The sequence below is a fragment of the Ambystoma mexicanum genome, chromosome 4q, assembly GCF_040938575.1.
Source record: "Ambystoma mexicanum isolate Mex_15411 chromosome 4q, UKY_AmexF1_1, whole genome shotgun sequence".
Taxonomy (NCBI): domain Eukaryota; kingdom Metazoa; phylum Chordata; class Amphibia; order Caudata; family Ambystomatidae; genus Ambystoma; species Ambystoma mexicanum.
Window position 1 is genome coordinate 21,114,288 of NC_090928.1, and position 17,277 is coordinate 21,131,564.

At 45.7% G+C, this 17,277-nt stretch overlaps 1 protein-coding gene and 1 long non-coding RNA gene across 7 annotated transcripts in view; one reads left to right on the forward strand and one right to left on the reverse strand.

Moving 5' to 3' along the window:
* The window catches only part of TARBP1 (TAR (HIV-1) RNA binding protein 1), a 2,688,190-nt gene that overhangs the window by 1,410,873 nt on the left and 1,260,040 nt on the right, over positions 1 to 17,277 (forward strand). The gene's annotated exons all lie outside the window — the stretch shown is intronic.
* Positions 1 to 17,277, reverse strand: part of LOC138467418 (uncharacterized) — a 146,752-nt gene that overhangs the window by 40,379 nt on the left and 89,096 nt on the right. The gene's annotated exons all lie outside the window — the stretch shown is intronic.

Here is a 17,277-nt window from a genome sequence, read left to right on the forward strand (position 1 = left end):
GTACTCCACAATCGTTAACTCGTGGAGTGGATTTGAAAGGTTTTATCCATACAGTTTCTGTTCTGTCTGCTAGGAATGATTTGGTCCAGCGTAGTGCTGTGTCTGTTATGCCTATGTTTTCTAGTCTTTTGGTCAGGGTGTCGTGGCTAACTGTGTCAAAGGCTGCGGAGAGGTCGAGCAGAATAAGGGCTGAAGTAGTGTTTGAGTCTGCGTTAGTTTTGAGGTCGTCCCAGATGGATAGTAGTGCTGTTTGCGTTCCTCTCGCTGGTCTGAAACCGATTTGAGCTTGGTCCAGCAGGTGGTGTTTTTCTACGTGTTCTTGGGTTAGTTTATATACGTAGGTTTCTAGAAGTTTCACTGGGTAGGGGATGTTAGAGATCGTAGTTGGAAAGGTCATCTACGTCGCCACTTGTGTTTTTTAAGAGTGGCTTGATGTATGCCGATTTGAAGATCTTCGGTACAGTCCCTGTTGATAGTGATAGATTTAGAAGGTTTCTGTAGTGTTCTGCTGGGGATCCTTGCGCGAGGATTGATTTGTAGATGTCTGGGGGACATGGGTCCATGGGTGATCCCGCTTTCTTGCTTCGTTTTACCAGCATTGCGAATGCCTCTGCTGATATTTCAGGAAAGCTTTAGAGTTTGTGTTGTGGTTCCGAGTTGGGTTTGTTGGGTTGTATGTTGTGGTTGGTTGGTCGCTTTTCTATGGTTTGACGGATGTCGTTGATTTTTTTTTGTTGAAGTGATCTGCCAGGTTGTTGCATAGTTTTTTAGGCTTGGATAGGCAGAGTGATCACGAATGGGATGATGAGATGGTTGCTCCATAGTATTTGTATCGGAGGTGCTGTGGTGATGAGTTTTTCTTTGGCGAAAATTCCGTCTAGGGTGTGTCCTGCCGAGTGCGTTTCTCCTTTGATTAGTTGTCGTAGTTTCATGGTGCTGAGTTGTTCAATTAGTGAGTTTTGAGAGTTGGCGTGGCTGTTTTCAAACCAGATGTTGAAGTCCCCCAGGATGATTAGGTGTTCGTGGTTGATGGCTAAGTTGGTGATGGCTTCTATGAAGTTATCGACGAATGTTGCATCATATTTTGGTCGTCTGTATACCAGGATGAATGTGATGTTGGTTTTTGGGCTCCCTGTTAGGTGTATTACCATGGTTTCGCAGTTGAGAATGTTGAGTGGTTCGTCAGTTTTAATTTTCAGGTGTTCTTTGAATGCTATAGCGATGCCTCCTCCTTTTTTGTTTTTTCTGTTTATTTGTAGGCATTTGAAGTCTGTTGGAAGGCAGCTTTGGAGTAGTGTGATTTTGTAGTTGTCGTCCAGCCATGTTTCTGTGATGAACAGGATGTCAATGCCGTTGTCGTCGAGTAGGTCGAAGATCTCTGTTAAGTGTTTTTACATGGATCTTGCGTTTATTAGATTGCAGTGAAGTTTGGAGGTGTTTGGTTTGGGTTTTGTCGAGGTAGTCTTCCGCTCGGTGTTGAGGTTTCCTTCTTGGTCGCCACTTGTTGGGCTGTGGGGTTTGGGGTGTCTGCGTCTTCGAAGAGTTCTTCTAGGTTTTGTCTTGGTTTTTTTGTGTTTTCATCGGGTTCGTCTTCCGGGGGTTGTGGTTGTTGATTGGAAGTTCCTCTTGCTTTGGTGATGTAGGGGGTTATTGGGTCGGTCATCTGTTTGTTGTTTGTTTTGGTCATCCTTCTTCTACTTGCTTGTGTTAGGTTGATTGATGTTGCTGCTTCTACTGTTGGGTTGGATTGCAGTGGTGGCCAGTTGTCTGCGAGGTATGGAGTTAGGTAGAGGGATTTTTCTCTTCTCTCAGAGTTCCTTCAGTTTGTGTTCCTGCCTGTTGGGGTCCAGTCTATGGTTGTTCTAGGTTGCTGTTCTGGTGTGTTTGTTCTTTCATCTCTTCGTCTTTTTCTCGGAATTGGTGTCATGATGCCTACCTCTAAGGAGCCAGGCCGGGTCCAGCAACCCCAGAGGCAGACATCATTTTCCCCAGGGAAGTCTCAGCGGGCCCAAGTCGGGGCCCTTTGGACTCAGGCCTGGCGCCTTAGGCGCCAGGCTCATAGCGGACCCCAGTCCTGGCGCCTTAGGCGCCAGGCTCATAGAAGAGGATATGTGTTTAAGTGCTTGGGTGCACACTTACCTGATGCAGACCTTGCTGCTTCATCCAGGCCCTCTTGAGGCCTGAATGGGACTACTTAACCTGTAGGACTACTTCACCACCCGGGTGTGGTCGGGGAAGGATACATACCTGATTGGTGGAAGGATACATACCAGGAACTTCTTCCAAGGCTATTTAAACCCCACCCGAACAGCCACACATGCTTCGCGTTGTTCTGCACCTAGCAGCTGGACGCTCACTGTGTCAGCTCCTGCATCCTGACTTCAGCCACGCCTGCCAGCACCCTGGAACACCTGCAAGGGGAGAAAGGAAGAGAATAGGAGAAGAAAAACCCTTACCTGCTAAATCTGCATCCCGGAGTCATTTCTCCAACGGCCCTGAAAAGGAAGACATCATTTTAAAGGCATTTCGTTTCGATCGCTGCAGCGCTGCATTTTACTCACCTTTGCAAGGCGCTTCCATCTTCAGCAGCGATCTTCCGGATTCAGCTACGCCCCGGCGCCTAGAGGAAAAAAGACAAGAACAAAGGTGAGAGGGAGAAAAGGAATAAGGAAAGCTCAGTTTCCTTTTAAGTCTTACCTGTTGGATTATTCCCACTGCATTTCGGGTCCTGCTGCTTCCTGGCATCTCCGGACCCCGGCCCCTATGGGGAAAAAAGACAAGGACATTGAATGAGCGAATGCAAAGACATTACCTGAGCGCTCATCCAGAACTGTTTCACTTCGGGTCGGCGCCATATCTCCGGCACTCCGAACCCCGGCCCCTAAGGGGAAAAAGACATAAGCATTAGCGCTTGCTGCAATTAGACAACGAACATTATTATTAAGCTTGAACTTTTGAACAGAACTTTTACAGCGCCTTACCTGAACAGTCAAGCTTACCTGAACTCCCATCAATCCTCAATCCAGTGAAGTAACTGGGTTTCAATGCGCCCCTGCATCAGAAGCAGGATGGAGAGCTCATCCTTCCAAACCCTAAGGTGAGGCTTCACGGGGAATCGTGGAGGAGGTATCGTGGAGGGTTGGAAGGGAGTGGGAGGCTTGAGCATTGTTCCACAGTTGGTAATACTCCCTTTTCACGCACAGGAGGGTATCCAACGAGCCAGGGAAGCCAGAATAGAGGGGCCCTTCCTGTCCATCTTCAGAGTTCTGCGCCTTCGACGCTGCGCCTCCGTGGGAACCAGGTGAGCGTTACAATTGGTCGTTTGCGCGGCATTGTAGGATTGAGAGTTGTTTAGTCTTTGTTAGGTTACGTCTAGTTGGTCCTGCTTTGGTCTGGTTGTCTTGTGGTGTAGAGGCTGGTGAGGGGGTGTCCGCTACTAGTTATGGCTCCTTGCGCATCCTTACGCCACCACATGTTCTTGGTCCTCCATGCGGTCGCTCGCGTCTTCTCCAGGCAGTCTCCTTGAGGCGTGTGCAGACCCAGCAATGCTTCCACGGCAAAGCAGGAACCTCAGGACTGCTTCCCAGGTCTCCAGTGCTCCTCCTGCCACACCGGAGAGGTCTCGCTGCGCGCAGCTAACCACACTTCATCTGATCGGGCTATAGCTGCCGACCACAACTCCATTACTGTCAGGCTTTCCCTTTTTAAAGCTTGCGCCTCCATTTATATCACAGAAAAGACTAGACCGCTCACCAGCAAAGCGGTAGTCCTTTGTTGCTCTTGTCCTCCTCGTCCCAATACTTGGTTGGAACTGATATGTGTTTGTTTTCATGAAATGAGGATCTGTGTGTCGTCTTGTCCTCTTCTTATTCCCAGTATCAAACTGATGTAATTTGGGGGATACTTTAGGGGAGTCAACATTAAATGGCTGAAAAAAATCTATGAAGGCTTGTGGGATGAAGGTTTTGTGGTGAAGGGGAAATGGGGGATACCATGCCTCACCTAGGGACGTCCTCTCCCCACATATCCTCCTCCCAAACGATCCTCCCTCCCTTATCTACCCCTAGGGTCAGGATCCACAAGCAATGGCCTTTCCCTGGCCCCCTGAGGAGAGAACAGCGGGGGGAAAGAAGTGAGGACGCCCTCAGGTTCCTCACAGTGTGCTTCTCCTAGTAAAGCAGGCCACCAGCCTCTTTAACTTTGCAGTTGGTGAACAGGTGCAAGTGGGTTTAGGTCACGTGGCCTAAGCACCACCCACCTTCGTAGCCCTGCCTCTTCCTTTCTGCCCTTAACTCTTAGGCCAAGGGCATCTCTTGCCTGGACGTCGGAAGTGAAGGGCACACGAAGAACAGGGCAATTCCTGTTTAGACCAGGAGGTCTCAGCAATTGAAACCCCTGCTCGGACAACATGTAAGCCCACGCAGACCTGTGTTTTTCTCCCTCTGTCCCGACAGGCCTTCCGCACCATCACCAAGCAATGCCAGCGTCATCGCCCTTCCTCTAAAGCATGGAATCCGCAATACAGCAACCTCACCCTCATCAGTCTCCAATGCATTAGCACTACCTCACCGTCCACAAAGCGGAAGTTGATGCTCACCAACATCTGCTCAGCTATCGGTTGTCGCAATTTGTCAAGCAGTGGGAAGACCTCTCCACAGACAAATGGGTGCTTAACATCATTTTACAGGGTCACAACCTCAATTTTCTGGGCAAATGCCCTTCTTTCACCCCCGTAAAGAAAAGAGAACTACAGCTACCACTTCTCCTGCAAGAGGTAAATTCCCTTCCAAAAAAGGAAGCTGTAGAAGCCGTACTATCGCACCTCGGGTCTATGGAGTGTACTCCAGATACTTCCTGGTTGAGAAAAATGTTTTGTTGGTGGAAACCCATCCTAGACCTCAACAAGTTCGTAAAATCACAAAAGTTCTGCATGGTCATGCTTCAACACGTTCTTGACCAACTAGAACAGGGAGACTTGCTTTACTCTCTGGACTTAGAGGATGCGTTTTTCCACATTCCCATACATTTCAAGCAAAGACTCTTCCTTTGATTCATAGTACATTATCAATTGCAGGCTCTGCCTTTCAGCCTCAAATCAGTTCTAAGAGTCTTCACAAAATGCCTAGTGCCGGTGGCTTTCTACCTCGACCCATCAGGCATTAACCCCATACCTAGAGGATTGGCTAATACGCACCCCCTCTTGACCACTAGCCTTGCAGCACACAGAGGAGATCATCTGGTGCCTTCTCTAGGGTTCTCCAACTTCCCATAGGCATGCAAATCACTCTGTTCCTGGGTTCACGGCTCAACACCCTATAATGTCTTGCTAGTCCCTTAGAGGAGAGGGTCAAAGCCATACTCTACAAGATGCGACAACTGTCCACATTACAGATGACAACAGTCTGCTCTATCAAGTCTCTGTTGGGCATGAGGGCTTCTTGTATCCCATTGGTTCCACATTGCAGGCTTCATATGAGGCCTCTCTAGGAATTCCTGGAGGCTCGATGGCAGTATGTATCAGGTTTTTGGAATGAAAAAATTGCCCTCACTCCATCCTTCTGCTGAACTCTCCAGTGGTGGGATGATCGCGATCACGTCACACAAGGCTCTCCCTTTTGCCTCCCAGTTCATCAAGCCACAGTCACCAGTGATGCTTCCATGGAGGTATGGGGAGCCCACACGGGCCAGCACCACACCAGAGGCTTATGGCTTCCTGAAGACAAAGCCATACACTTAAATATCTTGACGCTAAGAGCAATGTTTTGGGCCTTGAAATCATTCCAACCGCAACTCCAGAACAAGGTGGTTTGCATCTTCACCGGCAATGCACACCATACCATGTTTTATATCCGGAAACAAGGCGGCACCCGCTCACTGATACTGTCCAAGGAAGCTCAGGCAGTCTGGTACTGGGCGTTATCCCAAAACATGCAGGTCCTCCCTTTTCATCGACTTGGAATCAACAACATTGCCGATTCCCTCAGCAGGGAGCTATGATATTGCCACGAATGGGAGCTCCACCAGAGCCAAGTTCTTTGCATTGTCTCCCGGTTGGGTCGCCCGAAATGGACTTGTTTGCCCAGGCACAGAACTCCAACGCCTTTCAGTTTGCCAGCTGCTATTTTCAAGAAGAGTGTCTGGGGGACGCCTTCTCCATTCCAGGGGAAGGCTGATTCCTCTATACATTCCCTTCACTCCCACTTCTATTCATGAGGCCGGTGCAGGAGTTCCTCGCGGACAGATGGTTGCAGAGTCGAGGATTGTGGTCAGACAAGTTGGTGGTCGGCAAAAGCCTGGTGGACGCCGTTCGCTGGTGGACGTGCACGACCAATCTTGTAAGGGGGATGCCCTTGCTGGAGCCAGAGTTCCAGTTTACGATTGTGGCGGACGCCTCCCAGGTAGGGTGGGGGGGCCACACCTCGACAGCTCACAGGTGCAGGGCCTGTGGTGTCGGGTGGAGACTGTTGCACATCAATGGGCCTGAGTTGTGGGTGATGCACTGGGCCCTAAAGTCGTTTCTTCTGTGCATCCGTGGATCGTTGGTGAGGGTGTTAACAGACAATACCACCACAATGTTCGATTTAAGGAAACAGGGGGGCACACAGTCCTGTCGAAGGATGCGCAGGACGTTTGGCACTGGGCTTTAGCTCAAGGGATCAGCATTGTCGCTTTCCATCTGCCCGGAGTTCTGAATGTTCAAGCAGACACGCTCAGCAGGGATGCCTATCGGCTGCACGAGTGGAGGCTGAAGGAGTAGCAGGTGTCAAGGAGCTTCTGGTGTTGGGAGCCTCCTCCGTTGGATCTTTTTGCTATGAGGGAAAACAAGCAGTGTCTGGAGTTCACCAGCAGAAGGGCTCCCCCTGAGTCATTGCGGGACGCGTTTTCTTTCCCGTGGACGGGTCTCTTCGCGTATGCGTTTCCCCCGTTCCCACTCATTCGGAGGATCATCCAGTGGATTTGGAAGTACCAGTGCTGAGTGATTCTGGTGGCCCCGTTCTGGCCCAAGCAGATGTGGTTCTCAGATCTCCTTCATCTGGCGGTGTAAGAGCCGATTCGGTTGGGAGCGGATCCGGATCTCCTGTCTCAGGATGACGGCAGGGTGTGGCATCACGATACAGCGTGTCTCAGCCTGGCGGCGTGGCTCCAGACCACTCAGAGTTCAGTCATTTAGGAATATCCCGAGAGTGTCGATGAATTTTGGAGGCAGCGAGGGCGCCTTCTACGAATGTGCGTATGGTCATAAATTGACGAGATTCTGTGAATGGTGTAAGGGTCATCCAGGGGTTGAACCTTTGAACGTTTCTCTGGCGCAGGTTCTCCCGTACCTGTTACACTTTGTGGAAGGGGGCATGGCATTGTCCCCCATTAAGGTGCATTTGGCTGCGATTTCTAGTTTCAGGAGAAAGCGCCATGCTGCTCCTCTGTTTAGTGATCGTTTGGTGAAACATTTTCTGAAGGGGTTGTTTCTGACATTTCCTCCGGTGAAGAAGTTTGCACCGGTGTGAAGCCTTAATGTGGTCCTTTTGGCTTTGATGAAACCTCCTTTTGAACCCATGTCGACAGCTCCCTTGAAGTTCCTCTCATGGAAGGTGGCTTTTCTAGTGGCGATTACCTCGGCCAGGCGGCTGCCTGAATTGCAAGAACTGGTCATTGACTCACCTTACCTAAGATTTATGAAGGACAAGGTTCTCCTGGCCACTAACCCGCACTTTATCCCAAAAGTGCCATCAGCATTTCACAAACTTGCCTCTATTGCTTTACCCTTGTTTTTTGCTTATGCATCCACGCCAGCGGAAAGGGCCCTGCATTCTCTGGACGTTAAGAGGGCCCTAAAGTTTTATCTGAATCGCACACAGGACTTCAGGAAGTCACGGCAGCTGTTTGCGGCGTATTGCCCGTCCAACAAGGGGCAGGCCATCTCCAAGCAAGGACTTTCCCGCTGGGTTTCCTCTGCAATTTCGTTTTGTCACACAAAAGCTGGCAAGCCTTTGAGGGGTGCTCCGAAGGCTCATTCTACGCGATCCACGGCGTCGTCAGTGGCATTGTGTTCTGGGATACCGCTGGTGGTCATTTGCCAGGCAGCCTCCTGGGCGGTGCCGCATACCTTCACCAGTCATTACTGTCTGGGGCAGCAACATGTGGAATATGTGCAGGTGGGGCATATGGTCCTCCAACGCCTGTTTCAATAAGGTAGGCCCTGCAGCTTCAGGTTTTTTTTGTATGTGCTTTGTCACTTGATAGGTTTGTTGTCTCATGTATGTGATTAAGTACTGTTTGTTGGTTTGCCTGTGACACACTGCCACACATTGGTTGTACTGCTATGTAATCTATTCACACTATGTGAATCCATGAAAGAACCAATGCAGGAGAAGGGAGTAGTTACTTACCTGTAACTCCATTTCTCCAGCGTTGATATCTTTCATGGATTCACATGCGCCCACCGGCCGCCCCTGCATGCAAACCTGGTTTTGGGTTCCCTCTACTTTGGAGGTTAAAATCTGAAGGGAAGCCGCGGGGGCAGGGCTATTTATGTCAGACATCCTATTGGTGGGGCCTAAAGCACCCAAAAAGGACTTTGATAGGACACTAAAGTGTCAAAGTTTTCCATAGGAAAACGCGAAGTTAAAGTTACTGAGGTGTCCCAGCCTGACGACGTGTAAATATTCACCTGTGAATCCATGAAAGATACCAACGCTGGAGAAATTGAGTTACAGGTAAGAAACTACTCCCTTGTTGTGGGTCTAACCCTAGAACATCAAGCACCGTTGTGTAAATGATTACCACTCGATGGCCATTTTATCACTAAACCAATAAGTGTTTACCCTAGCAATATAATGCCTTTCTACTCCTAAAACAGAAACCTAGAAATGATGCTCTTTTTTGTTTAGCATTTGTGTATATGTATGCTCTTGCCTTTCTGAGCAAAACTACAAATCCGGTACAGACACACAGAGATAACGGGGTATCTGCAGGAGGGGCTATGTAAGCTGCAATGCAGTGATGTTATTCAAATGCTGAATTTCATCTCTGCCTGAGGAAGTGAAGACATTCCTTGAAAGCTCGCAAATTTGCTAAATAAATAACTGTGTTAGCCTAATCAAGCATCGACTTGTTGTTTTCTGGATCAACATTCTATTCTCTTATATAGGTACTATATTATCTGCATTAAATATAGCCCATAATATGTAGACTCAATAAAGTTTCCTACACTACCAGTGTGTGTCTGTGTGTATATATATAATATATATATATATATATATTATATATAACATTTATTTTTTTTAAATATATAAAAGGGAGTACAATAAAATGCAGATTTGCAGTATCCAAGTAAATGAACTTCTGAACCACATTCTGTGTTTCAAAGGTAACTTCGTCTGATACCTATGACACGCAGCCACTAAAAACTCTATATGCGTCCTGCCGTGTTGAACCCCCCCCCCCCCCCCCCTTTCTCTCCCTTAAGTGAAACTGGTTGTAACAGCGCCTAGATCCCTTTGGGTTTTGCACGCTTAATACATGTAAAAATAAATAAATGAACACTGATACAGTTGAGAATGATCCCAGTATCTTGCTCTTCTATTTACTTCTAGGAATCTAAAGCCTAGAATCAAAGAAAACTGTGTCTTGCCATCAAAAGCCCATGTTTGCTAAGGGCCGTTAGATTAAAAAAACACAATTTAAAGCCATGGATTAATGCAGGTTAAATCAGTTGAAATTCACATGCTGTTTTTCTCCCACCCATCCACTAGTGCATATGTGGGTCCACTTATTCTGGCTGCTTAACTGTAAGTAGAGCAGATGTTTTTATATGCACTTTGCCCATCCCTGCCGCACACCAAACTTAATGATTATCCATAAAATAGAGGATAGTTCGGCACTAATGTAACAAAATGACATCAAGCTCTCTATTGTTCCAAGACCACGAAAACAAGACTGTTCTTCAAAAGGCTTAATTACCCCCATAATATAAAAGCAGCCAAAGAAATAGAAATTGCAAAATGACAATGTTGTGCTCAGAAAGCAAATGTTTTCTGATCTGGTAAATGTATTAGAATGCTGCAGCTTCTTGTTACCAAATTTAGCCAGGAATCCTATCTAGCTACATGGTTCAGATCAGCATGCAAGCTCTTCAGCCCTGCAAGGAATCTGTTCAACCTGTAATTCAGGAACTCTGTTGTAGTAAAATATATAATACGTATTTAGTAGATTGATAGCTTCCTTTTAATTCAGTATAAATATTTGGAGGAGCCCCCGAGTGGGCCTCTTCAACACAGCCACATCTTCGTGTATGATTCCGTCAACATTCTGGAATCATACACGAAGATGTAACCCTAGCAACACCTAACATTCTCACATCTCCCCACCTTAACAATAAAATACAATTTGTATACTCAAACAAATTTTTTTTTTTTAAATTTAACTAAAAACACTTAATCTATGAAATGACATAACACTGTATTTTACAACCAATAAAGGATACATCTTCCTCCATGTGTCTTGCAATATACAGCCAGTCTTGGAACGTGTAACTGTGTTGAACTCTTCAATAATACACATAGTCTTGCTTGTAATTCCATACTCTTTTCCTACATTTTGATCCTGACTGGACACTGTCATTTCTTCCTTCGATTGAACTTTCTTGTACATTCCTTCCTTGTGATCTTTCGTTGACCAATACTCTGCGTTCATCACACCCACTCTTGAAATTTCCAACTTCCCCCAATCCATCTCCTCCATATTTCATCACTTCTTCCTCCTTTGCCAAAACAACATCATCACATGACCATTTCTTGCCATCTTCAAGTATCACAGACTTCCTTGAACACTCCATTACTCTCTGAGGAGAGCGAAACTTAGATTCACCTTTCATCACACGTTTTGGTTCTCTCACTCTCACCATATCACCTACTTTTATTTTACTCTCTTGAACATTCTTCTGCTGGTCATAATAACTTTTATACTTCTCTTGTTTCCTTTTTACTCTGTCCACAATGTCATCCATGTTGATTTTTTTACTCTCATTACTCATCCAAGCAGGTCTCAACCTATTGTTACAAATTCTTCCTCTCATCAACGTAAATGGTACTTCTTCAGTTATGGAATGTGGCGTCACTTTATAAGTAGTGAGAGCTTCTTTAAGTGTTTCCTTCCATGGTAACCCATTAACACAAGCTAACTGTATAATCCCTTTAATGAAACGATTCATTCTTTCTACAAGCCCGTTACCCATTGGATGGTACAATGCGGTAGTGCTGTGTTTAATAGATCTATCCTTTAAAAATCCTTGAATCTCTGATGACATGAACTGGGCTCCATTATCTGACACAATTTCTTGCGGGTCTCCTTCTCTACTAAATATTTCATCCAGGAACTTCACAACTTTGACAGCCGACACTGACTCTTCTACTATACCACATTCCACCCATTTGGATGTATAATCCACCAAAACCATAAGATAAATCTTCTGAGACTCCAAAGATTCATATGGGCCAGCTATATCAATAGCCAATTTAGTCCAAACAGTACCAGGAATGTCCACAGGTTGTAATGGAGTCGTTCGTATGGATTTGCTCTTATCACTTACCGCACATGCTGTACAATCCCTTACTAAAGTCTCCATATCACTCCACATGTTGGGCCACCAGTAACTTTCTCTTACTCTTCTTTTAGTCAACATTCTACCCACATGGCCTTCATGTGCAATATCCATGATCCTCTTCCTTAAAGCTGTTGGTGGTATTATCCGATCTCCTCTGTAAACACATACTTCATCACTGGACATTTCATCCTTAAATCTTTCCCAGTGCCTTAACTTGTCATCGGTATCTCTCCAACCAGCTTCAATAGCCTTCCTCAACATCTCCTGTTCGATGTCACTGTCCTTCGCTTCTATCCATTCTTTTTGTGAAAAACTAGGATGCACTTGAGCTATAATACAATCCATGTGCTGTTCCTCTCTGAACATTTGTTCATCACCACAGTCATTTACAACCTCTTCACAGGGCAATCTGGAGAAACAATCCGCAACCACATTGTTTCTTCCCGGAGTGTACTTTATGGTAACATTAAATTGCATAATAATCAGAATCCATCTTCTTATGCGTTGAGACATCATGTGCGAATTTTTCGAATTCAAAACATGAACAAGAGGCTTATGGTCCGTCCTGACATCCACAGGAATTCCCCAAATGAGACTCTTGAAATGTTCTAAAATCCACTTCACTCCCAGAGCTTCTTTCTCTATGGTCGAATAACTTCGCTCAGCACCTCTTAATGTCCTTGATGCAAACGCTATGGTAACAACTTCACCATTTTGGACTTGTTCTAACACACCCCCTAAGCCCACATTGCTAGCATCAACTGCTATCCTTGTTTTGGAATTTGAATCAAACATTTTTAAAGCTGGTGCTCTGTTAATCATAGTCTTTATCTGCTCAAATTCCTTTTTGCATTCTTTTGACCAATCATATCTCATTCCTTTACACATCAAATTCCTCATATTTTCGGTATTATCAGAGTAATGATCTATAAATTTGGAATAATATTCTGTGAGACCCAAAAAACTTCTCAACTGGTCTTTGTTATTTGGTTCTGGAATTTTGAGAATGGTGTCTACCAATGATTCTTTAGGCATGATGCCTTTGTCATTTATTCGATGTCCTAAATATGTGACTTCATTTTTCTTTCTTACATTAGTGTCATTCCTTTCTGCTGTAACACTTGTAGAACAGCTAACAATTTTGCATCATGCTCCTCTTGAGACATTCCTGACACCAAAATATCGTCTTGGAAGTAATACACTCCTTGTAGACCGTCAAAAAGATGATGCATTAATCTCTGGAACACTGCCGCAGCCGAAGCTAATCCAAACGGCATTCTCTTGTACCTAAAAGCTCCCAACGGCGTCACAAATGATGTCAAATGTCTCGATCCTTCCTCAAGAATCACTTGATGGTAGGCTGACGACAAATCTAAAGTCGTGAAATATTTCGCAGGGCTCATGGTGGACAACATTTCTCCAATGTTCGGTAACGGATGTCGATCTATCCATATGTTGGCGTTTAAATCTCTTAAATCGACACACATCCTAATAGATCCATCAGTTTTTTTAACCAATACAATAGGCGATAACCACTCCGAACTCTCAATTGGTTCAATCACATCTTGCTTGCAAAGTTTTTCTAATTCAGCTTTCAATGCGTCCTTGGTGCCAATGGGTATATTTCTCACTTTATGTACAACTGGTGTTACGCCTCTTTTGAGAATAATGCGATGCTCAAATCCTTTAAGCAAACCAATCTTGTCATTGAAGACATTTGGAAAATATTTTGCTAAACTCTCTGCATTGTCACACACATTTTCAGCAATGCAAAGAATGGGTACACTCTCTCCAGGATGAATCTTGATCTTCAATGAAGCTTGCTCCCACCATCCTACTATTGAAAAACCATTCTCCGCCACATACAACCTGCAGTAGGTCTTGCGTCCTTCAAATTTCAGTTTCACCCACACACACCCTATGATATTGATAGGTGTCTTTCCATATCCTGTTGCTCTGGTGTTTGTCACCTGTAAATCTTCCATCTTCTTCTTTAAAACATTGACATATGTCTGCACATCAACCATAGTATATGGGGAACCTGTATCCACCATCACTTGTAAGGTTATACCATCAATATCCATGGGAACCCAAGATCCTACTCCATCATTTCTTGGTGTGACAGTAAGTATCTGGACTCTATCTTCTTCCATATCTGTTAACGCCACCAAATTACTTGGACCAGCAATTTCCTCCACAGCGCTCTCACCCATAGTAGTGGCACCTCTGGTTCTATAAAATCGTCCAGCATTCCTACCAAACCTGCCATTATATCTTCCTCTTCCTCTGTTGCTACGACACATCTTTCCAAAATGTCCTGTATGTCCACACCTAAAACACTCTGCCGAGAATGCTGGACACTCTTTTTCCATGCTTTCATGTTTATTCCATCCACAACATGTGCATCTATTACTCTGCTTGAACGCACCTCCTCCATCTTGTCTGTAAACACCAGACGCATCTGACCTGACCATTCTCTTGACCAAGGCAATAAGTTTCTCCTCTTGGTTGTTTTGCTGATCATCAACTATCTCTTGAACTGACTTAATTCCAGAGTACTCCGGTTTACTTTGAATCTCTCTCATACATTTTTCACCCAATTCAATTGACCTGGCTATCTCCACAGTTTTTTCCAACGTAGGGTTCTTTGCCTGCCATAATCGTTGCTGAATACGCGGGTCAGCCACATGCAATACTATCTGATCACGCAGATATTCATCTGTAACTCCTGTAAATGCACATGTGGCCATTAATCCTCTCAAGGCAGCCAAATATGAATCAATACTTTCCTCTTTGCCCTGTTTCCTTGTGAAAAACCTATACCTTTCCAATACAATGTTGGATTTATTACCAAAATGTTTATTCAATTTAGCTACCGCTATATCATACTTCCTTGACCCACTTGAAGCTTCTCCCCATGTTTCTTCATCCTGCTCCAATTCAGGCAATGATCTGAAAATCCTCAATGCTTCTGTACCAATGCAGTGCAACAGGGTTGCTTCTTTCTGATCATCATTAAATTTTGCCCCTCCAATCGCTCTCAAATATACTTGAAAATTGTCTTGCCACTGCTCCCAAGGACATGTTGGATTCCCAGGAGCCGGTAAAAATTTTATTGGAGCAGTCGTGTTCTGCATGGCTAAAGATTGATGATGATTTGTATGCAATGCTCTGCTCATATGTGGTATGTTCCAGTGGGATTTCTGTACACTTCTTATATTATTATTATTTGCACTTCTCAAACGTTTTTTTTTTTTTTATAATGTCTCAATGTCTCTCAACTTTATAAGCATCTAGCAAAACCACTCTAAAATCACACCGTCAGTTCCTCCATGTAGCACTTATGCACCTTTGTTTATCCTTTTCATGTGCTTCGTTGCCGTATAAAAACAGCTGTTCGTCGTACGAACTAAGCTTACAGATCCTCCAAAAATGGCGGCACGTTTCTCATGCACGAAGGTCCTTTCCTCTAAAGCAGAACGACGGTTGAAGCACAATCACGTACCTCGCGCGCAGCCCGCTGCAACTGTTGTCGGGGATTCAATATATATTTGCCTTTTCTTATTTTTTCCTGTGCAACAATGCTCCACACTGTCATGCCGCTCACCGTGCACTTCCGTTAACACAGCGACTCCTCTCCGACAAATCCAACCTTGCACAACACTACCATCCCTATTAGTAGCGTCCGGGGGCTCCCTCCACCTATCCGCGTCCTCGTCGCCAATTGTAGTAAAATATATAATACGTATTTAGTAGATTGATAGCTTCCTTTTAATTCAGTATAAATATTTGGAGGAGCCCCCGAGTGGGCCTCTTCAACACAGCCACATCTTCGTGTATGATTCCGTCAACATTCTGGAATCATACACGAAGATGTAACCCTAGCAACACCTAACATTCTCACATCTGTGTAACCACTCTTTGCTACTCTTTGGAGCTGTACTTTATCCAGTGACGTCCGCCTTATCTAAACCCTGCATTGTTCCTAGCAGCCATTGCTGAGTTGGAAAGAATAGATCAATCATGGTGTCGCTGGTGATGTTATGTCGGTCTCCTCTGCAAAACGGAGCCATTCCACAGCAAATGCGTAGTTTGCCTATCATCAAAAACTGAATCACCCCGCTTCATAGAATCAACATTGTGAATAGTCTATTTTTCTTATATGAAGTTGACTTTTCACTATCACTGAAAATCAAATTGAATCTTAAGAAGCACCTTCTATCGTGGAGAAATCCAGCTAACTAACTAGTTGTATAAATGCCTAGTGCAGCGGTATTCAAACTGTGGGGCGCGACCCCCCAGGGGTCCGCGGGTGCATCCCTGGGGGGGCACTGAGAGCTCAGCATGAAATATAAAAAAAATGTTTTTATTTTTAGATTGGAAGAAATGGGCAAGGGTGGCTCACATGGTCGGGCTGAAACATGAAACTGTCTCAGGCAACTATGATAAAGTGGCCCGCAGTTGTAAATGGATATTCATTACTTTAGTCACAGACTGGGCCTCATTACAACTATGGCGGTATGGTAACAACGGTGCCGGTAAGCTACCGGCACCGTAGCTACCATACCGCCATAGTACGAGTTGTGCTCACGGGTGCCTGACAGCCCGCCAGGTCTGACCTGCAAGGCCGTGAGGCACCCGCGAGCACAGCTCGTCGGATGCACCGACAGTCATTAACAGTGCCGGTGCATCCAAGCTCCCCATTCCCATTGAGCCCTATGGGGCTCAAATGGGAATGGGGGATCTACCGGTACCGGCACCCGCGAAAGGGCAATTATCAGGTCCGCCTAACTCGGCATGACCCGGTAATTGCCCATTCGTGGGTGCCGGACCCGGATGCAACTCCGGAGGCAGCCATGGCCGGTTTTACTGGCACAGCTACCGCCAGGGTTGTAATGAGGCCCACTGTTTCAATAGTACCCAAGGGGGTGTTTTGTGTTAGAATGTAAGTACATTGTGATATATTCAGCAACAATGGTCAAAATGACTAACTGCATAGTTAAGTAATTCATCAAACTGGTCCACATTGGCCAAAATGGTGGCCCATTTTGACTGGCCCACACTAGCATTTAACATTTTTGGTACAGGCATTGCCCTATAGGACAGTCCGAGCCTGGCGGCTCATCCATAATGGCGAGGGGGCGCCCGCCCAGTGGCCCTCACCCATTATGGAGGAGCTAAGGAGCCAGCCCAGTGAAACAGTGAGCACTCCCTGAGCTGCTTTTTCCAGCTGATGGAGTGCTCCTGCGCTGGCTGTTTCCCTTTGACAGTTCAGTTTAGTTCCCCAGCCGCACATGCTCACTGAGCCATGCAAGTGCTGGGGTGTTTTGCTTCACCAGCATTGCATAGCTCATTGGAAATGCTGGCTGGGGCACTGCATGTCTGTATGTCCGTATGTTCAAGGGGGAGCTCCTGCGCCTCCTCGCACATATGGACAGAGCAGCCTGGAGCAGGGCGTTTCAGCACCCACACGCAGGCCAATGCAGAAGGTACGTTTATGTTCATTGTTTTTATTTAAACATTTGTATGGCTGCGTGTATGCTTATGTTATGAGTGAGTGTATGGTGATGGATGCTCGTGTGAATGATAGTGATTGCTGTATGAATGTGCAGCGCCTTGCATACACACATAATCATGTTGATTGTGTTAGGCCCAGTGGGGCCCAGGGGACAGGG